Below are 24,341 nucleotides of genomic sequence, written 5' to 3' on the forward strand. Positions count from 1 at the left end.
ATTATTTAAATAAAAATCGCACGTAAATAAGTCCAGTAGTTATTCAGTATATTGAGAACATTCACATACAATCATTGCCTTTTATATATACACAGATTATTTATCAATTATACTTCAAAAAAGAAGCACGTGTTGCTTCAAAACTGTTCTGTATTTAAATAAATAATAAATGTTTAAAACGAAGTGAGTGGTTCAAAAATAAATGTGATATTGCATTTTTGTTTCTGGCTAATAATATCCGAAAACAGTAAAGGCCATAATAATTTTGAAATACGTAACGTAAATAACATTATTTATTTAACTCCATGTGATAAATTAAGGATTAAGATACATTGCAAATGGTGTACCTATGCTGTGTCCTAAGCACCATTTGGTGCGGATAAGAGTAAAACATAACTTTAAAATATTTTAAGGTGTTCATTTAAACTAACAAGTATTTTTTTAAAACGGGGGTTTCTTGTAGGATTTGTAAAAATATGAAGGTGAAAAAATAATGGTATCGGTAGGTACTCAAAAGGCAGAAAATAAAATGAATATAGCGGCCTTCGGGGAAATCAGGCGGCCTCTGGCAACACTTAACCCGATCCGAACATTTATCTGTGGCAATAACACCCGTGTTCTATGATTCTGTTTTAGAAATCGAAACATTTATTCTTTTTAAAATTAATATACCGCCAAATCGCGACTGGCCTCTGACATCACATTCCAGAGAAAACTTACATTAGCGAATCGCGAATGTAGTTATTTTTTTATAATTATAAAAACTGCTATGGCAATGAGATGTTCAATGTTTATTTTTTCTACTATCAGACTAAGCCAAAAAAATGTTTTTATTTTTATTCATAGTATTAACATCGCTACGATTTTTTTTATTACTCGCCGCGAGACGTAGCTATAACTTTTCGGTGAGATGTCCTGATTGATGAGTTGGCTTCCCGTAAACTGGAACTCTATAGCAATACTCCATCATAAGTTGATTTAGAAGAACTTATGACGTCATTTATAGTAGTTCATTTTTATTCACTTGTTCAAACATTTTAGTGAAATTTCGCCAAACAATGAAATGCTCTAATTTTTACCACGCGTAAGAAATTACTTTTTATATCTTACTTCCCGTAGCACTGAACTTTCTTATTGTTGAGGGCAACGCAATATTCGCTAAATGTGAGATGCAGATATAAGTGGAATAACGTGTATGTTTGTTACAGATCAGTGTTTGTAAATACGTAAATACATCACGAAGATTATATTCATGAGTTTTACAGTTTTGCAAACATATTTCAATTCAGTATTCGCACTATGCCGTCTGCCTTTGTATCTCATTCATTCCACCCCTAACTCACTGACCGGATATTGTATCTGTGACCCCAGCAGATTGCTTCCGGTTCCTCTCACTTCCTGTCTGCCCCGGAGAGTAGCTGGGGCCTTACTTTAAATACAATAGAGGTGTTCGCGATCGTTACCACGAAAGTTCGTATGTTCGTTTCGCATGCATACTTTAAGTAGAAAATTGAGTTTATTGTAATGATTTTACCACCATGAGTACATAATGAAAATATAATGCAGCAATTTTATAACTGGTTATTCAAAAATAATTACTCTTTACAACAATATGTGTCGCTAGCTTTGTCCATTTATCTATTTTCTTTGGAAAACCAACACGCTTGTGAATGTTGTTTCTAAACCAAGCATATATACAAAAATCGAAAAATTCCATAAGTCAATATGGTACTACCTGAAGGTGGAATGGTAAATTCAATAATACACCCAGCCAATGTAACAATGTAAGCTGTAAGGGAATGACACAGAAAATGTGTTGATTATTAAGGGCGGAGTTTTACGATACTAATGATATAACAATCAATGTAAATAAAAAAAGTTTTCATTCATAATTTTCGGATTTAAAAACAAGTACATGCAAAATGGGTCGCAGTTGGCGTTACGTCACTTTGACGTCACATGTCATGCCTCCCGAGTGCGCTTCTAACAAATATTGCGTACAAGTATGGCGTTGTTATCGTAATACGTACCGTTCGTCCCATAGGGTGCGAAACGTCTCGATTTCCGCTAATTCAAAATATGAATATTTTAAATCGTTGTAGAAAATTTACCCGGCGTCGCAGAAATAAAATTTACCGTTGCCATCGTAATATTTCGCTATTTTATTAATAATGATAAAGTAAAAATACCCCTTTTCTAAACTACCATATTCTTCACAGCTTCTTCTAAAAACATATATAATTTATGGTATGACTTATTATTTAGTAATATTTCAGCCCAACTTTTTTTAGAAAAAAATATTCATTTTAATGTATTTTTTTTGTAGTCCATTAAAATCTTAAATAAACTTTTGCATATGCGTGCGGGACGAACCGTTTTCGAATGAAATACTGTAGTATTTCATGTTGCTTTGGCGAATGATCGTGCGTATTTAAATGTAAGTGTATTATTTCTTTTATCTACAATATCAATAATAACGGGTTTTTCAAGTGAGTGTAAATAGGCTTATAAATCAATAATATGCAAAAAAATGTTACGGATTTACATATAATTTGTATTAGACACAAGCATCAGTTTTAACCTTTATCTTGGAAGAACGGAAAAATATTTTTTACGTAATTGAAGGTTGAAAAGGCTTCAAAATCCCAAATATTTTTTTTTTGTTTTAATCAAAGTTTATTATGAATTGAGATAATGCAGTTTAAAATGAAAAATATAGTAACAGTTTGTCGGCCTCGTGGCCAGCGCATTTGCTTACCATGCAAGAGGTCTCGGATTAGATTCCCGACATGGTTGATATGAAATATTTATTTAAAAGGGTATTTTTACACTAAAATATTTGATAGTCCCTGGACTGGTACCTGAAGCGTGAGACTGATCATCTTACCTTTATGTAACAAAAATGATCAAGATAAGCTGCGATTGGTGTACCAATGTGGTATCCTATGCACCACTGGGTGCGGAAAGGGAATGATGATGATGAATTTCTTGAAACTTTCCAAATTGTCTTTTTTTTTTAAAACACGCACTATTCTGGATTCAAATAAGATATTAACTCATTTTTTCTATGATATTTGTTTTTGCCTTTTAATAATACGGAATATTTTATGTTTTTTGTATTTTTTTATCCTCTTTTAATTACTATAAAATAAAAAAGTACCTTTTATAATATTTTACAGAATATTTATTTTTCTCTTTCTTATATTGCACAAAAATATTATACCTGTCTATGTATTATAGGAGCAAAAAATTCACAAACATTTATTTTATACCCACGAACTGGCCAAGCCTTTATGGTATTTTTTATTTACTATTTTTACTGTTAATATGTATTTCATGCTCTGTAATTATCCTTTATTTTTTAATACTCTGTGTATATTGTAAAAAAACAAAAAAATTTACAATAATAATAAAAAAAATATATATCTTTGTATATATAGTAAAGCAGTTTTAACTGAATGATTTAAGTTTTCACTCGTGTTTATGAGAAAAAAAAAATCATATGTATCCTATTGAATATTTTAAATAATCCCACTTCGCCTGTTTATCTGAGAGAGCTCATTCAACCTCTTTTACAACACGGACTATCTCTTCGTTCTAGTATCGAGAGAACCCTTTTAATACCCAGTCATCGCTCTAATTTTCTTGCCTCCTCTTTCACAGTAGAAGCCGCTCGATTGTGGAATAATCTCCCCACTAATGTTAGAGACCCCCTTTCTTTATTTACATTTCAGTCAAGATTGAAATGTTACTATCTAAATATTTAAATTGTTCCTTTATCCTTCTTCTTTCCTTTCCATCCCCTCTCCTCTCTTCATAGTATAGTGTTAATTTATTTTTTTATATATAATTATTTTTGTTAATCTTTGCTTTTAATTTTTGTATAAAATTGTAAGATTCAATATGTCCATGTTTTTATAATTTAAAGTTTGGGTAAGTAGGAAGAAATTGCCTCAAGGCAATTTGCCCGCCCTTACATGTATATTTATTGTATATAAAGTGTCCAATAAATAAAATAAATAAATACATTGCCAAAAAAATTATACGTTTACAAAACGAAAGACACGTTGCCATGGATTCATTTAACATTCGTATCGTCATTCGTCTTCGAGCACACAGGGGTTTTTTTCGACTGAAAATTCGTGTGCTGAGGCTTCTGGCCCAGAACCCGGAGCGGGGGTGGCTTCACACCCGAGGGGTCCTGTGACGGATGGAGATCAAATAAATATTTCAATATTGAGACCTTAGCCTCTCCTCGACGCCTTGTATTTTTTGGACAATATTCTCGAAACAATATTTGAATTTATCGGTTTGCCATTTTTTGTCAAAATAAAAACAGGAAAATAAACAAGAGTTATATGGTTCGCCATTTTTATTCTTCTTCCTTGTGGTATAGTGGTTAGTTGGTTTGCTAAGTGCACTTTTTCAACTAACTATTTAACTTTCAACTCTTTTACTTCATAAAAGTAATGCTGATATTGATATCTTTAACGATACATTAAATAATTTTAGGAAAACTGTAACGCAATTTATACAATCAAATAGTCACTTATGTTAGTTGGATTCAATTATTTGTAATAACCTGTTAGTAATACTTTATTGTAATAACTTTTATAACAATCATAGAATTCAATTCTAACAAATCTATTATAAACTTTTTTTTCTTTATTTGTGCCGCTGTGTTTACATTTAATTGACGAACAATATCCGATTATTTTATCAATATCGTATGTATTATTTATTGTTAGTGAACCATAATAAATAAAATGAAATAAATATCAACAGATGGAATAGTTCTGGAAATGTAGATGTTTAAATATAGGCGGAATGGTGAATGTTGCACAGTGTATAAAGTGGCTACTAAAACCAGGCAATGACAGGTCATGAGTCTGTAAATGCGAAGACTTCCATATTCCCTTTTTAAAAATGTTTTCCCTCTCTGTTGCAATAAATTTAGATCGAGTTATTTAGCCTGCCTACAAACTCAAAGCAAATAGAATGGTGAATGTTTTACAGTGATAAAGTGGCAAATTAAAACCAGCCAATGACAGCACTGCAAATGCCTTAATTTTCATATATCTTCTGAATTATACCTCAGAGCACGTGTAGCGCCAAAACCGTTGTAATTTTTTTTTAATTATTATTTTTTATTTCACGTTTTACAGAACACTTCACTGGGCACAACCCGTGTCGAGACATTCATTTACATGATTTAATATATACTTTTGATGTCTAAAAAATATAAATAAAATATTACTACTCATACTAAAATCCACACAGATATATATACATAAATAACAGTAAGAAAAAAAAAGAAAAGGGGCTAAATCCATTTCTTGTCTAGAAAAATTCGGATAGACTCAAAATATTTTTGATAAAACCAGCGGGTCCAAGAAGAAGTATAAAAAAATAAAATATTTTTAGGTGAAATAATTCGATCAGAATGTCACCCGCATCAATAAAGTATTCGGCTCTTTAACTTCACAAAGATCAACACATGGAAAAAATGAAAGCATTTAGATGTTCAAGCATAGGTAGAATGGTGAGTGTAACACAGTCTGTAAAGTGGCCATGTAAACCAGTCAATTACAGGTCATAAGTTTTATAAATGCCCAGATTTCTATATTCCCTTTTTTTATTTCTTTTCTTTTATTCATCAAACATACAGTCTCGGCCTCGTGGTGTAATGATCAGAGCGTTTGCCTACCATGCAAGAGGTCTCGGGTTCGATTTCCGACATGGATGATATGAAATATTTATTTAAAAGGGTGTTTTTACACAAGAATATTTTATAGTCCCTGGACTGGTACTTGAAGCGTGAGACTGATCATCTTACCTTCATATAACAAAAATGATCAAGACACGCTGTGATTGGTGTACCAATGTAGTACCCTATGCACCATTGGGTGCGAAAAGGGAATGGTATGGGTATGGTTGAAATATATTCATATCAATATCCAGTTCTTGTGCTGTCTTGTTTCGGATGTGTAGGGGAGTTATTAAATGCATATCGCTTCTATGGATAAAGTATGGACAGAATGAGGAAGTTCAACGGTTTTAAAAAAATATTGTTCGTTAATAAACTAATAAGGGTTTCAGACCGTCGCGTCAGTAGGGCCGCAGTGAGTCGCATCTCGCTGGAGGGTGTGATTCTATGAAATGCTGCGAATGCCCAGTAGCATTCCACCGGCAACACTTCTGACTAGTCCAACTCGTTAGCGTCCACGTCGCGAATCCCGGGCAATGGGATCACACTCATAACGGTGTGATCACAGCAGATAACGAGAGGACGAAAGGCGAGTTTCTGGCGCCTCTAAACCAGAACCATTTAGCTAAGGGAAGGTAACCCCGACAGAAAAATCCACTAGAGAAGGCACCGGAAACCACTTTGGTCGTCTTTTCCAGGAATCACTATGGCCAGTACATCCAACAAGCAGTTGTCCTGGCCTCGGAGTAGCGCAGGACCAAAATGCTTTCGTTGTTGTGATCGCCAACGTCGGAGGGATCTGATAAAAATATACTAATAAGCCAGAATAAAAAATATTTTTAAAAAATATCGTATAATCAGCGCTATGATTTTTCAAAATTTTGTATTTCTGAAATTAATCCGCGTGTGACGACTCAAGTTTTCTTCCGCTTCTTCGAGGTTAGTTCTGCCGATTGATACTCTGTAAACCGGAAATCTCCCATAATTTTCTCATCATTGGTTGATTCATATGAACTAGTGACGGCGTTCAAAATAGTTCGTTTTTATTAAGATATTTCGTACATTTTTTTAGAAACTTTGCCGTATAATTTAATGCTCTAATTTTTACCGCACAAAAAAACATTTTTTGTATCCAATTTCCTCTAGGGCTGAAATTCTTTATTGCTCTAGTGTGATGCGTCGTTTTTTTTTCGTATTTGGTTAATTTTAAATACAAATTACGCAATAAATTTTACCTAGGCTTAATAGTAACGTTATTAACAAAGCGGCGTTGTCACTGACCACTCCAGTTTAATTTATGGAGCAAGTAATTTATCTGCGAAATTTCTTATTTAAAATAGTCGCCTTGTTCCCGGGTCTCGGCTTTCACCGACAGATGTCAGCTATCCTGGAGCTGACGAGGCAAATTGAACTACCAGCACCTCTGGACTGGTAATTTGTTAAATGGTGAGAAACTTTGCTTAATTAAAAATATCTCAACAGCTGCCGCGTTAGAGAAACTAATTAAACACTACCTGCGTAGAAAAGGTACAAGGATAACTTCAAATGTACTGTCAGTAATAAGACTAACTAGAACATTCTGGAATTTACACAATGGAGATTGTTCGCTTGAAAATTAGATTATTTGTCTGAATCTATAACGTAGTAGATATACGGGATCAAAACTATGTAATTTCGTATTTCATTTATTTACTTATTTGTTATTCTACAATTCGTGTATTCCTTTTTTTACATTAAAGATAATGTTTCCTCACTGAGGTATCCCGTGCCGAGAGAGACTGGAATATTTAATTAAATAATTAAATTAACCATGATCAAGAGATAAAGATAGAATCCCCAATTGAATCAATCATAATTAAGAGACGCTTTAGTCCATAAATATTAGTTCAGAGATAGTAAAAAAAAAACTGTATCCCACCTGATATTACACCATGAAGTGTTGACTAGAAAATTAGATAATTTGTTTGAATCTATAACGCATTAGATACAAGGGATTCAAACTTTGTAATTTCGTATAGAATATTTTTTAAAATAATCAAATCAATCATGATCAAGGAATTATGATCCCCAATTGAATCGATGATTATTAAGAGACACTTTCGGCCGTGAATGTTAATTCAGAGATAATAAAAAAACTGTATCCCATCTGCTGATAATTATAAATTGAGATTTTTGTAGTGCTTTTTATAACCATGATAAAGCACAGCTAGCGGTCATTGAATTATCAATTTATTTTTATAATATCATTTGAAAAACATAAAAAAACTGAAGTGAACTTAGGTGGTTTTAAAATTCAACGCAAGGTTGACAAAGGAAATATTTTTTACATAAAAAAGAATTATAGATGTAATTTTTCACTTCTTTCTTAAATATATTGTATTCCTGACTGTACTTTTTATTATCTTTGTTCATTACATTAAAGAAAAATATTCCTCTGTAAGTATAATGATGTTGTGCAGTAGTTGTTTTTAATTTAGGAATTAAGGTATGACCACCTGTTCTAGGTCTAATATCCGAATTATGTTTCCAATAATCATGACGTGTTTATTGTACTTTACGACATTTCTTAGGCATCCAGATGTTTACTAACTGAGATGGATATGTTCTCATCGTTACTGTGGCAGCATCATCTGCAAGGCACGTGATGTTAACGACCTTATATCCCTTAGTAGATTCACTACTTTTTTCAGTTCTTAAAAACTTTTTTTTTTATATTTATTCTGCAAAAAAACTGCTTTTGCAGTTTGGCGGGAATTTAAAAAATTGTTTAGAAGAATGCTTATGTGAAAATAAAAAAAAATAAAAAAGAAAAGGTTTTTGGCGTATATATTGTTGTGTTATATTTAGTTATAAAGGTGCTAAACTTTATTTCTTTGTTGTTCTCAATATGAGTTATTTTTTAAATGGTAATATTATTTATGTCCCGAATTGAGTTGTTGTAACTCCTGGGAATGTAATTTATTTATTTATTTATTTATTTATTTACGGACAAAGTCCATTATAAACATTACAATTAAAAGAAATTTTTACAAAGGAATAAAAAAATATAAGGAACAGAAATAAGCAGCAAAGACAGATGATAGATTTTTTAGATTAAGTAAAAAGCATAGGCTAACTATACAGATTCTTTAGCTGATTTGTAAAGAAAGACATCCTTACACCATAATAATCAAGATCTTGATGATCGTTCACCCGCCTGATCATTCTGGGCAAAGGCGACTGTGCACCATAATTGGTCCTGTAGTGACCGAGGAAAAGCATTTCATTATTTCTTAGTCTACGGGTGGGAACGTTAAAAAGAATCTTTTGCAAAATTTCAGGGGCATCAATGAGACAGTTCATAATTTTATACATGCAGATTATATCTGCAATGCATCTGCGTTTTTCAAGACTTGATATGCTTAAAAACCTCTCCATATCAGAATATGAATAGTCTCCTCTTTCCAATCCCATCTTCCATGCAATTTTTCTTATAAAACGATGTTGAACTGATTCAAGGCGCTTGATATGAACAGCATAATGAGGGGACCAGATTACAGATGCATATTCAACGTATTATACTTGTAAAATACTTTGTGTTATATAATTTATAAATAAAAACATACGTTAAGATACTTGTACTTGAAAACACGGTTATTCATTATATAAGATTATTAAATATATTAATTAGCCATGACTCATAATTAAATAAACCCATTACTAACGCGAAAAAAATAGCATTTCATTTCGTGGACAATTGCCTAACATATCTACATTCTTTAACGCGCTGTGATAATGATCAGACGTGATTCTACGCATAAATATGCCGTTGTTTGTGACAAAAAACCTTTAATTCCACTCCAACTGTGAAAAACAAAAGCAGTATGTGGTTTCATTCGTAAATACAGTCCAATTTTGAAATAAGTAGGTAATTATTTTCATTTTCAACCACATTTTTCAAAATTCTGACAGCTGCCAATTAGTTTCGTTTTTATGATAACGCGATACAATTTTCTATGTCTTAAATAAACTTAGTATAGAAATAATAATCGTCCCAGCTCAGCACATGGCTTTTGGTCCCATGGAGTTGGGACTTGAATCTCAATAAACGTTTTAATTAATATATTGTGAATAAATTAAATAAATCAAAAATAATTATAAAATAAGTTATTGTTCTTTAATACGATGATTATAAGAGTACATTAGTCAGTAAATCACTGTTAAAGTATTCTCGTTAAAATAGTATAGAAATTAATCAAATTTTACTGAACCCATCAGCAACTGATTTACTTGTAAAACAACAGATTTCTTTACGACTGTAAGAACTGGTTATTTATCACCTAAATTTAACGTAGATTTTCCTCTGTGGCCACAAATATAATGGTGTGTTCTGCAGTTTTCTGGAAAGAAAATAACATATTCGACAGCGAGATAAAGGAAGCGTACTCCAAATGAAGACGTTTGAAAGTTTCCGGTTTTATTATGAAAGTAACTTTATCTTTCTGAAAAATATTACGAGTTTGTTATGAACAACGGCAGCGCATCTTAACTATGGCTGAAACTTTATTTTTTAATATTTTAAGCATGCACAATTGCACAAGCGGCGTGTCTAGTAAAATATTTTGTTTTTATAAATTTGAATTAAAATCGTAGGATTGAACGTGAGCCGCGGCCGCGGGGCACTCAGCCCATTAAAAATGGATTTTGCCGTAATTCCGTCAAGCCAGAAATAAAAATAAATAAATCACAATTAGTCCTTTCTTTGCTTAGTAAAAGGGTTACTTTGACGTACTCAAAATAATATTACTAAACATTTTAAAATGATATAAAGTGTATCTTAAGAAATGTGCTAAACTATGAACAGAAATGAATCGCTCTTTCAAAATATAATTTAATTACCATTCTACACATTCTTTAAAATACGAAAATTCTGCAAACATCGGTCACCATATTATGGGTAACCCTGAAAGTTACCCATTTTTCAACCCAAGAACTAACAACCTGAATGAATAATGGTTGAGCCAATAATTTGTTTCGATGTATTTTAGCCAGAAGAATCGTATTTAAGTAGATACTGGCTAATTTTGGTGTTGTAAGGTTGCCACGCCTGACAGGACATTGTGTTGGTCTGGCTACACTGCTTGTCCCCTGCTCTCTCTTCGCTTTTTCACCGAGTAATGTTGGCACGCTTTTCAAATTGTTGAAAAGTATTTTTCGCGATGTCACCGTGAAAGTTAATATAACTTAACGTTTAAACTCACACAACGCCGCAAACATTTTATCATCCATTGCCATTCATCATCATCCGCCGCGCCGCCTCCAGACTCCAGACAATTGTGTGCATGCAGTTTTCCTGACCACCAGTTTCCCTGATAGCGTGAGCTGATCGCCGACAAGGAAGAAGACTCGACACCAGGTTAGTCAGTGTTATTACATATTGATTTTCTTTGGTTCGAGTACATCTTAATAAATTGTTGGCTGCATAATCCGCTAGCTCACATTGTCAGTTTTGGAGAAAATAATTGAATTGTCCGCTATCACAAATTTATTTAAATCGCAAAAGGTGAATTATATTTACACGGATTCACAAAATAATCTTGAATTCCTAACGTTATTAAACAAGTCCGAAAAAATACAAATTAAATAAAAAAAATGGTGTTCTAATCCAAAAATTTCAATTTTAAAGGCTTTTTTTACATTTTCTTTACTGTCCTAAAAACACCCTCGAGTTACAGTGTTGTGTAGTCACTACACATTATCAAAATAAGAGATTTAAAAAGGGAAAAATGAAATAGTTATAGGGAATAATGGCTTTAATTAACCATAATTTAATTCAAAGATGATAATATTTCAAATCTAACTGCTGAAAACATGAAAAAACCATTGGGTATCGCTAACGACTCGGGAGAAACGTGCATCCGCGTCAACTTCCCGAGAAGTACTAAGTACTTGTAGCTCGTAGCTAATACTGGGCTAAGTGACTGACTGAGAGTATACTTTTGATGATATTTGTAATTTATCCCCGATTTCCGATAAAATGCTTTTTTTGTGCCTAATAAGTACTTATTATTTAATAACAAATTATTTCAGTCGATACGTGAATGTGTAATGGAGGAATACTGAAAATCTAAATCCAATATTTATTATATTTATAAAGATATTATAGTTATTAGACGCAATGTGTACTGGCTACACATCACCGGGAAGAGAGGGTTAAACTATTTGAAAGAATACGAGAACCCGGTAGAGTAAGGTATGAATCTTGGACCTCTAATCCGTATGTCTGCAACATTAGTCCCGGTACCACAACCCGATACTGCATCAATTATTTTATTTTACATAATGTATACTTTAACGTTTATGCGTTTTATGTTTTTATTCGCAAGGTTCGAAGAATGTAAAGCACCCTTTCGCCGCAAAATGTAATATTAAAAATGTCCCGGAGAAGTAATGTTGGAAATCTTAATAAACGCGCCGTGTGCACAAAAACTGTGAGAGACTTTCTGCCGAAGATAATTGCGGGTTCGGAAAATACTTTGGTTGTTTTGCAAAGTGGAAAGTCGGGCCACGCGGTCCTCTTACGAGAGCTAATGGGAATACAGAGAAACTTTTCCGCGCCCTGTACAAGTAAGTGGAAAATATGTCCGTGAAGCGATGTTTTTCGTATTACTGCCGAAATATAAAACAAAAAGTTCTGCGGGGCGGCGAATTTTATTCCTCCGTAAAGGAAAAACTCGTAAAGTGTAAATAATATCATGGCTCTGTTTATGGATATATAATCATACTTTCATATATCTGAGTATCTAAGTTCCGTAAATGAAATTAAACATCATTTGAAAACTGGAAAACACTTTTTAGACTTCATATAAGTTCAGTTATTAATAAAAAATACGCTTAGCCACTCTGTCTTCAGAAGGAAAAAGCCGCCGAGTCTCTATTTTAGAGACTAGAAATTTTAATTTTTTTTTTAGAAATATTAGCGAAATAGTTCATTTTTATTATTGTTGTTACAATATTACTTTATTATTACAACAACAATAATTATACTACATTGTAAAAAATAAAATACTAAAAAGATTTTTATGAACAAGCTAATTTTTTTAAAATAAATTTCAAACAAAGATAAGAAAAATTTATGATAAAATTAAACAAAAAAATATTTTAAAAATATATCGCAAAGAAATAAATCAAATTACTAAATGTTTTTTTTTAATTGGCAACTAACAATCCAAATTCCAAATTCCAAAGTACAATTTAATACTCTAATTTTTACCGCTCGCAACAAAACATTTTTTGTATCCAATTTCCCATGAGGATGAAGTTCCCCATTGAAATATTCCAGTGTAAAAGACCTAATTAAATACCTAAATATTTCATATCAATCATGTCGGGAATAGAACCTGAGACCTCTTGCATGGTAGGCAAACTCGCTCACCACCATACCAAAGTTAATTCTCAATTATTTTTAAATGATCCAGTTTCGATATTACATTTTAAAACGATTTCTACTAGGAAAAATGTATTCTTTTTTCTTTCTAATAGCTCCCCTAAAAGGTTCCCGGTATAATAATACGAACTTTAAATGAGTTTTCAGACCCATTTATATTAAAAATGCTTACGGGCACAATGCACAACGGGAGCGGGCATAGGGGGTTAAGCCGCTTCCGTTTCTCCTGGCCAGTGCACCGGAAAATGCAGTTAACCCGCTATAAACTAGCTGCAAACAAATTAGCGTTGCGAAACGGCGGAATGCATAGTTACCAGTTGGCAGTTAGCACGTTCGCTGGCGCCACGATAAAACTGAAATCCCCTTTGAACAAAACGCGAACAACTCCTCGTATATTATTTTATTTATTTTAATTGATCAAAGCTGCAATTTTTTTATGAATGTATTATTTTAGGTTCTTATGTAACGACAATGATGTTAATATGTTTAAAAACCCCTTTGTTTTTTTGTTTTCTATAGGAAATACTGATTTTTATTGTATTTTGTTTTGTGGTCGCCCTATTATAGTGTACAGTCTGATTCACTCGACCGCGTCCAATTCCTAATATATATAATTTTAAACTGCATATTCCAGCTGCTTTATTCAATTATAATCAGTTGTTATATTCAGAAAATCTTTTTAAACTTTCCGATAGAAGAATCTTAACTCACCTAATATTACTTTATAAAGGGATCAATTTATTCATTGTCTGTTCAGATTTGCTGGAGTTGGTGTGTTTCCGTGTACCTGGTCGACATACCCGCCACAGATTTCCCTTTTGTTCTGCAAGTTCTAGGACTAACTATCACACGCACTCGCCTATCTCTAGACTCCACAGATATGGTAATCAGTATGAGGAAAAGGCTGATATATTTTGTTCTGGACATGAAAGTTATAAAACGAGTCTGATTTCTTTTTTTCTCTCGTAATATAATTTTTAAACTTTTCTTTATGTTTAATTATGTTTTCCTTTTTTGCTTTTTCATATTCATGTATTTATTTCGTTAATATCTTTGGTTGCTTATGTGTATGTACCTACTTGTAACCATTGTTAAAATTATGCAATTTCATAATTTTTTGTTATGTATTTAAATATGTATTTTTTTTCATATTTATGTTAAATATATGTTAAAGGCAATTTATGCCGTTTTGGTAAAAATAAATAAAATAAATGGTATATATTTTTAGAAAGGTCAAAACATTTGGAATATTTTCAAACACTTTATGCTCAGGTTAAAAACTTAAATATTCAATTACAGATTGTATGATAACAGCCGAAAGCTTAATATTTATTGGAAAAGTTGTAAGTAATTTCATGCGATTAGTACTAATGAAGCTGTAACTATCCAAAACTCAAACGCGTTTTAACAAAAGTTTTTTGAGTAAATAAATGAACACGTTTTTTGAAAATACAAACATTACCTATTGACATAATTCTTAACTCATTGAAATAAATCGGTATTTTTTGTTTGTTTATAAACTTAGAGTTTTCTAGATATAAAGACATCATTAAATTGGGTGTTAACATAAGTTGTGTCCATTGATTTAAAACTTCAAAATGAGAATTAAAATATAAAAAAATGGTGAAGGTTATAAACGTCATTCGATTTTTTTTTTGCTCTATTCGAAATTGTGTTTGCTTTTACACATTACATTTATTATTTTATTTGATTACTAGCCTTCAAAACGGAATGTTAAGTAGATGAAACTGAGCATTTTCGACACCTACTTCTGTTGGCGTTCAATAGAAAGAAAAAAAGAGAAAACAAATAATTTTAAAAAAACGGTCTAAATAATACAAAAAATAATTATAAAAGTGGTTTTAAAAAAACGGTTAACATTTCCCACTGTTCAATTATATGATTAATTTAATTTTAATTAATTTAATTTTTAATTTTACAAAAAACGTATTTAAACCACAATTTTACTGTAATTATTGTATTTGTTATATTTTCTTCCTTGCACTTACTCTTTTGGCTTGCATTGTCAGGGCTATAAACGAACAAAAGTCACCAAACCAAATTTTTGTCCCCTTGCCACACTAAAAACCTTCTAGATATATGAAAAAAAAGTTTTAAAGAAAAAAATATAATAAATACATGAAGTAATTACGTTGTGTATACGAAACTTCCAAAACACATGAATTTGATTTTTCCTTGATCCGCAAACTCTCAAACGGCGATTTCTCAAATTGATGTTTTTTGGGGTAGTGACTTTTGCCTGAACGGCGACGATATCAATATTAACAATATGCATGCTTACACTTTTCATTATGTTGTATTCCAACTCATAGAGTTGGGGATACGTTTTTTTTGTAATATATGTGTGTTAAGTAAATAACAGCATTTATCAATACTATTCCTGGCCGATTACCTTTCGTTCCCATCCTTCCTTTGACCCATCCTTATGGTACCTACCTAACATCAAGATAGAAAATATTCAAAATTAGAAGATTCGGATTTAGAACAAAAACCAAAAAGCATTTTTGACTTCACATAAAATCGGATGAAAAGTGGTTGGAATCGTCGCGCGTCGTGGAAAACATTGTAACATTTTTTAGTTCATTTTGTCATCCAGTGCCAGAAATTGAAGAACATTCAGATCATATTAAAGGTAGGTATCCATTCCATGTTCCTATCCTTTCTCAAATATTTCCAAATCATTCAACTGAATGAAATTCGATTTTCATTTACAGTCCGCCTTTTCGATAACAATGTGTTTGGATAAAGAAATATAAAAAAATAGCTACTATTTTTCAGAAAACTCTACCATGCTTGTAGCACTTCAGTTATAGGGATTGCCGTTAACAAGGAGCAACTGAAATCTCTTTGTAAGTTTAATTTATTTCAGTTGTTTCTAATGCAAAAATGGAAAATTACCCACTTTATTGAGAAGTAGCTTTCACGTTAGCGACTAAGCATGAGATTTTCAGTGAATACATGTTCATTTACTCAAAATATTTTTGAATAATTTAAACGTTTATTGATGTTGGTTCAGCTATATAACAAAATTGGTACACCAATTGCAATGCATCTTGATAATTTTTGTTACAAGAAGGTAAAATGATCAGTCTTACGCTTCAGATACCGGTCGAGGTACTATAAAATATTATTGTGTAAAAATATGTTTTAAAATAAATGTTTCAAGTCAACCCTGTCGGGAATCGAACCTGAGACCTCTTGCATGGTAAGCAAGCGCGCTGACCTGCATACCAAGAGGCCGACTAAAACCAACAACCGGATGAATTGCAGGAATACAGAATTTCAACATTTCAAACTATGTGTAAAGTGACCACTTAAACCAGCCTAGGATAGGTCATAAGTACAAATGCCTAAAATTCCATATTTCCTCCTCTAACATGTTCTCCACCTCTGCCGTAATATGTTAATTTTAATAACTCTCTAGGGCGTGTAATTCAGTTGTGAATTGTGAAAATTTACATTAAAAATCAGTGTTCAGTTCACCAAACTCTTCAGCTCTTCGTACAACTATGAATCGACTGCGTGACAAGTTTAGAGACAGCATTATTTTGAAAAATGGTTTTGATAATTTCCCTCCACGATTCTGTGAATTGACGCCGTTGGATTATTTCGTATTAGACCACGGTAAGTCCGTTGTCTATGAAAACGAACCAACATCTTTTCAAACATAGTAAGCCAATATAACATGTACCATTTCAGAAATAACGCCAGAAAATTGGAAAAATTGGACCGACAGAATAAGCCGCGTAACTGTTAGTCACGGCGAACATTTGTGAGATGATTTCAGTTCAACACAATGAAAACCAAATCATTCTAACAAATATTTTATTATTTTATATCAATGAGGAAGTTTAGTGCTACGAGGGATTGGTTTAAAAAAACGTTTTCTTACATGCTGTAAAAATTAAAGCATTTAATCTGGTTGTGGTCCTGGGACTAGTGTTTCCGACTCACGGATCCAAGACTCGTGGTTCAAATCAAGGTGAGTGATTTACAACCCGTTGAAATAGGCCCTCAAAATGAAATATTACGATAAATCATAAGAGCGCAAATATTTTTTTATTTAAAAATTGTACGGCGAAGTTTCTTAAAGATGTGTGAAAAAATCAATAAAAATACGTTTTGATCAAACTGACCTACTTTGAAACGTCGTATGTTTTGGTCAACAGCTGTTTAGAATAGCCAAGCAATTATGTGTTGATTTAGATTTCTGGTTTTCGGGAAGCCATGTTTAGGTTCGGGGTTCTCATTTCAAATACCAACTCAACTCACGGACGTCACGTCACGAGCGGAGTACTTTCAAGATTACAGAACTTTGAAAGAGCATAGCAATGATTATACGATACATAAATATATAAAACCCAAAATTTTGGCTGCGTCTAATTTTTTTTTTTTATACTTTATTTTATTTTATTTTATTTGGGAAATCAACAGTTCTACATACATATTTTTAGTAAACAAACAGATATAGTGTATAAACTCAGAACTAATAAAAGATTTCCACATAGTACACAAAGTTAGTAAAGAAAATATATTACATGTCAAATAAATACATACAATTTATACATATAAAAATGTTATTTTATGTACTCAATAATCAAAGATTTTTTAAATATTTATTTCAAGAACATAAAGTTACTGTAAATTGGGCGGGATAAGGACAAAAATGCTTGAAGAGAGGATAAGGAGGGGAGGGGAGATGTACATATTTATTATTATAATGACTACTAAGTTACATAATACATTTTTAGTGTAAATTTTTAATCTGACAGAGTGATGTTCATTGTACATTGAAAGAGTCCTACGAAAAAAAGCATTTTTAACATACGATGTTTTACTTATTGGTACATGAAACCGGTGGTACCGTCTACAAATCCTGGCTGGCACATGTATTGTTATTAAACCAAGCAGCTCTGTACAGTCAACCATTCCTGTCATAATTTTGTAAAGCAGTAGTTGGTCCGCACACACTCTGTGGTATTGTAGAGAAATGATTCCATGGAAGGTGGAGGCAGTGAGAGTAGATACATAAAAAAATACCGGTTTTGTATTTAAGGTACTTTATAAATTTGTTTTGAATATTTTCTATTCTACTTATATATATGGCATACTGGGGATTCCATATCTGAGAGGCGTATTCCAAATGGCTTCTGACAAATGTATAATATAATGAAATAAGGGCCTTTGGATTATCAAAGTGTTTACTCATTCGAATTATGAAACCTAACATGCTCAATGCTTTGGAGGTAATTTTATTGATATGCGATTCAAAAAGTAGTTTTGAGTCTAAAACAATCGCAAGATCTTTAATTTCGTGCTTTCTCATTAGTACATTATTGTTTAGTTTGTAATCAAAATTAAGAATTTTTCTTTTCCTTGTGAATGTAATACAGACATATTTATTTATATTCAAAAACGGTTTATTTTCAATACAATAGTCAGTTAGACGATTAAGACTGTCTTGAATCATGAGGCAATCTTCTCGAGATTTAACTTTAGCGTATATTTTCATATCATCGGCATAAAGAAAAAATACCTCTGAACTTTCTAATAATTTGAAATTGTATGCTTAAAAAAACACCAAATATGTCTTAAATATATTCCGAAGTTTCATGAAACATTATGTAAATAAGTGTTATGGTAAAATTTAGAAATTTAAATTTTGTTTTAATAAAGGTGTTACATGAGGCGTTAGATTGCAAAATATTCAAATGGAGTTAGATACTCGAATTTACATTTTATTTTGGAAAACGAATAACAAGCAGATGTGAATTATGACTAAAATTATAAACACTAAAACAAAAAATACATACCTAATATATTATATATTCCCCACTCAGTTTTGTTATTTAATTTTAAATACATAATAGGTATAACTGAACAATTCCAACTCTCCAACCTCATCTAAACTATTGGAGTTCCCTTTGGAAATATATCCAAAGAACTGCAGGATTCTTAGAATCACCCTTTCATAAATTAACCCTTAGTTGTAATATGTACATGATTTATCCCCCCTATCCATTCCGGATGGTGCATAGGGCACTGCATTAGAAAGCCGAATGCGACTTCTATCAATCATCAGTTACATGAAGGTAAAGCTAGGGTTTCCTAGGACAGCGGTGCCCGTATTTTAACGGCCGTAGTGAACGGTGATGCAGTGGACAGCCATCGTAAAGGTGATTAGAGAGTGGTTTCCTAGGAAAACGGTGTTAAATGGTGTTGATAACACCGTTTTCCTAGAAAACCACACTCTAGTCACCTTTACGACGGCTGTCCACTGCATCACCGTTCACTACGGCCGTTAAAATACGGGCACCGCTGTCCTAGGAAACCCTAGCTTAAGGTTTCACGCATCAGGCGCTAGCCTGGATACAATTAAATATTTCATAGCTAAAATAACCTCTAAATAAAATATTTTCGTAACATTGGGTGCACTAATTCAGTGCCCTATCTACCATCGTATGATGATAATAATTATTGTTTTTTTTTTAAGAAAAAATAAATATTTGCATTCTTATGATTTACCTAAATATTTAGTTTACAGGGCCATTTTCAAGGAGTTGTAAATAACTCACTATTAGAAAATGAGAATCAAGTTGGAGTAGAGTGGGATTTGAACCACGGACCTTTGGTTCATGAGTCCGAGACACTAGCCACAGGACCACAACCCGATTCACATGACTTTTGTTTTAATTCAAAGATAGATAATACAAAAGTACACATTGTCATCATCATCATTCCCCTTTCCGCACCCAATGGTGCATGGGATACTGCATTCGAAAACCTAATGTGACGTATTTTGATCATCTGTTATATAAAGGTAAGGTGACTAGTCTTACGCTCCATATGCCAGTCCAGTAATAATAAAATATTGCAGTTTAAACAAAATTTAAAATTATCATATTGCAACAGAGGTGAAGAACGTTTTAGACAAGAATATATTGAAGTCTAGGCATTAACGGGGCTTATGAAATAGCATTAACTGGTTTTAACGTCTAAAAAACCATTTCACGTCCACCCTGTAAGAAAACGAACCCAAGGCCTCAAGAACGATAGGCAAACACACCAACCACTACACAACCAAGCGGATATATCTCCATTCGATTTCCTCATCTAGGATTTTTACCTGAGAGCAACCGTCGAGTCAAAAACACTTGTCATCGAGTTATAGTTCTATATCACACACATAACTGTATTCTTCATCCGCCTGGATAAATATTAATACTGACTGTAGCAGTTGTGTTTTGTTGCTACAATTAACTTTAGAACTTTATTCAATGATTTATCTTTAATTTAAAAAAAATATTTATGACAAATGACTAATTTTCTATTGATTTTATCTTAATATTGCGTATTTTACTGACACCTTTTACACCTCTTTTGAGTCACCTTATCACATATACAATAGTTGAAATAAAAAAAAATACGAGCACATAAAATCAAAAACTTCTCGAGAGATTTTCAGCTAGAAGACGTCATAGCATTATGGTAATAATTTATTAAAACGATATGTTTATGTAAATGTAATTTAATTCGGTACTTTGAAACCTACCCTACAAATTGATAAGGTTTGACGTTTAATAAGTGCGGGCTTATGAACTGTGTCACGAATTGACGCAAAGTTTAAATATCACAATATCGTGTAACAGAAGATAAAAATATAATAAAAATATGTAAAAAAGGTTAGTAAAGAGTTAAAAATAGTAAAGAATATGGTTAGAAACTTACCAGCCTCGAATTACGTAAAAATCGAACACGCACAATAACCTTTGCGCACTTGAAAGATATTTTCTTATCATTTTCCGTCAGGCGAAAAATGTATGAAAATTAAACACGCGGAAACAACAATCAAACGGTTCTTTGCGTGAATTACCACTGGGATTATAGTGTCGGCGTTATTAAGATGTCTTTACGAATATTCACCACGGAACGATTCAGCAAAATGTCCCTCTACCCCTGCCGTTCGCGAAGTGTAATTTCGTGGGTCGGGGGCGCGTGCGCGGCCGCCATCTTGGGCGCGAGCTTAGGAACTCGGCCGCCCGTTGCGCAGTGGCGCTGCGGAGGGGACCTAATCGAATTCCGACTACTCACGCTGAATTTTAAATTTAATATGAAGCTCTCTAGTAACATAAAGTGGAAGTGGAGGCTTCTTGATTTTCCTTGAATTTTTCAAACGAGGGGGTGTTTTTTAGCGTAGGCACCTTTTGTGTACACATCAACTATCCCTGAAAACAGACTCGACTCATTTCTGCCCCAGGAAATAAAATAATTCAAAATGAAAAATATATTAAGACTCATTTATCAATCATTAGCAGAATCAATTATTAGGTACGGTATTACCAGTTGGGGCCTTTCTCGTAAAACCAACATTAAATAAAGTCAATCTTTACAAACCTTGGCTCTTAAATTAATTAACAGATCACCTAGACTTGATAAAGAAGAGGTACCCGAACTTTTTAAAAAGCAAGGGTGCCTGTCCGTAAATGCTATTCTATGGCTCAAATTTGTTACTAGATACCGATTTGATAGTAACTACCAGAAAAGGCATTTACATTCACAGAATACAAGGCTAGCACAACGTGAAAGCTTTTCAGTACCGAGGTTTGTAAACAAGTATGGCCAAAGAACACTTCTTTATACAATTACTAAAATTTTTAATAAGATTCCCCAAGATGATTTTTAAATAAAATGTTGACAAAGATTTTAAGAAAAAAATAATTAAATGGTTAATGTGTAACAGGGATTTATATTGATTATCATTTAATGTTATCTATTTTAATTTTTATAATTAATTTTTTTGTGAAAATTAGGTATGCTTTTAGTTCTTAATAATGATTATATTACTTTTTAAATTTATAAAATCTCTCTAACGTTTCTCTTTGTAAAGGAAAAATAAGAAACCTGCTGACAAGCCGGTTTCGCGGTTTAGTGGGTTTCATAATGTTTCCTTTTATATTTTCTGTTTATGTTTTAACCTTCTTTAATAAAAAAAAAAATAAAAAATATTTTTAATATTTAATATTTTTAAATAAATAAATTATTTTTGGGGTTCGAACCGTCAGTAGGGTCGCAGTGAGTCACATCTTGCTGAAGGGTGTGATTATATTAAATTCTGCGAATGCCCAGTTACATTCCGCAGGCAGCACTACTGACTAGTCCAACTCGTTAGCGTCCACGATCTTTTTTTAATATGGGAGTTAATTTATTATTTACCTTGCTTATAATATACAAGATTTATATCTAAAAACAGTGGATTTTTCTGCAATTAAATTTCTTAAATTTTATCTTTAATTGTTGGGATCAGGAGGGATATACTTATGTGGGCCAATCAGGAACTTCTCAGCATTTGCTCATGTGGAGAGGAAACCACTTAAAACTCTTCAGGAGAAGCCGCCCCGTTGGCAGTAGTCAACAGGCCTTCCGTTCCACTAGAGGATTGTTCGGCATTTTGTTCCCAACTTTGGTTTATTTTACCAATTGCCTGCACTATATTGACCATGTATGACGTGGGCGATGGGTTCACACTCATAACGGTGTGATCACAGCGGAAAACGAGAAAGTCAACGGCGAGTTCCTGGAGACTACAAACCAGAACCGACTAGCTAAATAAAGGTAACTCCGATAAAAAAACCACCAGAGAAAGCAACGGGAAACCACTCCGGTCATCTTTTCCTAGGAATGGCGAATATGGCGAATACATACAATAAGCAGTTGTCCTGGCTGCGGAATACAATAGTAGCGTAAGGCCGAGATGCTTTCGAGATGGTTTGATTCCCGACATGGTTGATATGAAATATTTATTTAAAAGGGTGTTTATACACTAGAAAATTTCATAATCCTTGGACTAGTACCTGAAGCGAAAGACTGATCATTTTGCCTTCATGTAAAAAAATTATCAAGATACGTTTCGATTGGTGTGCCAATGCAGTGCCCTGTGCACTATTAGGAGCGGAAAAGGAATGATGATGATTATTAAATAATTGTAATTAACAATGTTTTGAGTCATTCCAAATTAGTGATTAGTCTTACGTTTCATGTGCTTCATGTCCAGGAACGATGAAATATTCCAGTTTAAACAACCTCTAAAATTACCATACTGCAAACAGCAAACAGAAATGGAGAACATTTTACAGAAGGAAATATCCAAATCTAGGCATTTACAGGGCTTATGGTCTGTTATTGGCGGGTTTAAGTGACCCCTTCTTTTAACTATTTTTTTTTAAAATTAATATTAGCGTTCTTAAGATTTCATTTTAAGGACCACTTTCTAGCGGTTTTGATCCGTAAGTCCGAGACACTAGCCACAGGACCACAACCCGATTCAATTAAGTCACTTTGTAACATTCACCATTATGTCCTCCTTCAATGAGGATGTTCTGTGTTTTTAAATATATTTTTTCATTTTTAAATGGACCATTAAACTAGGCCAAATTTTTTTTTTTCAATTTTTGTACATCGTATTATCAGCGCTATGATTTTAAAGTTTTGTATTTCCGAAACAACTTCTCGTTTGACGTCAAAGGTTCCCTTCCGCTTATGTTCGATTAGTTCTGCCTATTAGTCCACTGACGTAAGCAAGCCGGAAATTACCCATAACTCTTTTATCATTGGTTGATTCAATTCAAACTTTGCAGTACAATTTGATTCTCCGATTTTTACCGCGCGCAAGAAAACATTTTTTGTATCCAATTTACCGTAGGGCTAATTTTCCTCATTCTTCCATCTGTTGATCTTAGTTAAGTTAAAGATCTGAATTTAACTGGATTTAACTTCCTTGGGAGTTATTAATATTATTATTGTTTAGACTTTAGACCAATGCTCAACCTACCTACCCGTCCTTCCCATTCCTTAGAGCACTCCATGTAACAATAATTTTACGTGTGAGTTCCGGAAAAAACATTATATTATCAGTACACAAATAACATTCAACGAGTGAAGCGTGTTTTCTTTCATCGAGCGAGCTGAGCCAGCGTTCATTTAGACCGTCAGCTCCATATAACCTGTTCCAGCGTCTCACGATCGCCAGCTTCACCGCCCAGGTTCCAGCACTCATCACGCCTCATCATCAGCAGGTTAGTGGAGTTGTGCAACCTTCCTTCCCCAACAATACAGTCCACTTACTAAATTTTCATCCTCCTAGGACGAGGTATTCTTCACACCTCGTCCACTCCTCAACAAAGGCATTAC

At 32.9% G+C, this 24,341-nt stretch overlaps 1 protein-coding gene across 1 annotated transcript in view; it reads right to left on the reverse strand.

Moving 5' to 3' along the window:
- LOC148282313 (protein Fe65 homolog) overlaps positions 1–21,103 on the reverse strand; it is a 311,928-nt gene extending 290,825 nt beyond the window's left edge. The window contains exon 1 of the mRNA XM_088225234.1: positions 20,883–21,103. The gene's annotated coding sequence lies outside the window, so the exon portion shown is untranslated. The remainder of the gene's footprint in view (positions 1–20,882) is intronic.
- Between the last annotated feature and the right edge of the window lie 3,238 nt (positions 21,104–24,341).

This window comes from Micrasema longulum, unplaced genomic scaffold (assembly GCF_059751315.1).
Source record: "Micrasema longulum isolate JH-2025_06_02 unplaced genomic scaffold, ASM5975131v1 h1tg000340l, whole genome shotgun sequence".
Taxonomy (NCBI): Eukaryota; Metazoa; Arthropoda; class Insecta; order Trichoptera; family Brachycentridae; genus Micrasema; species Micrasema longulum.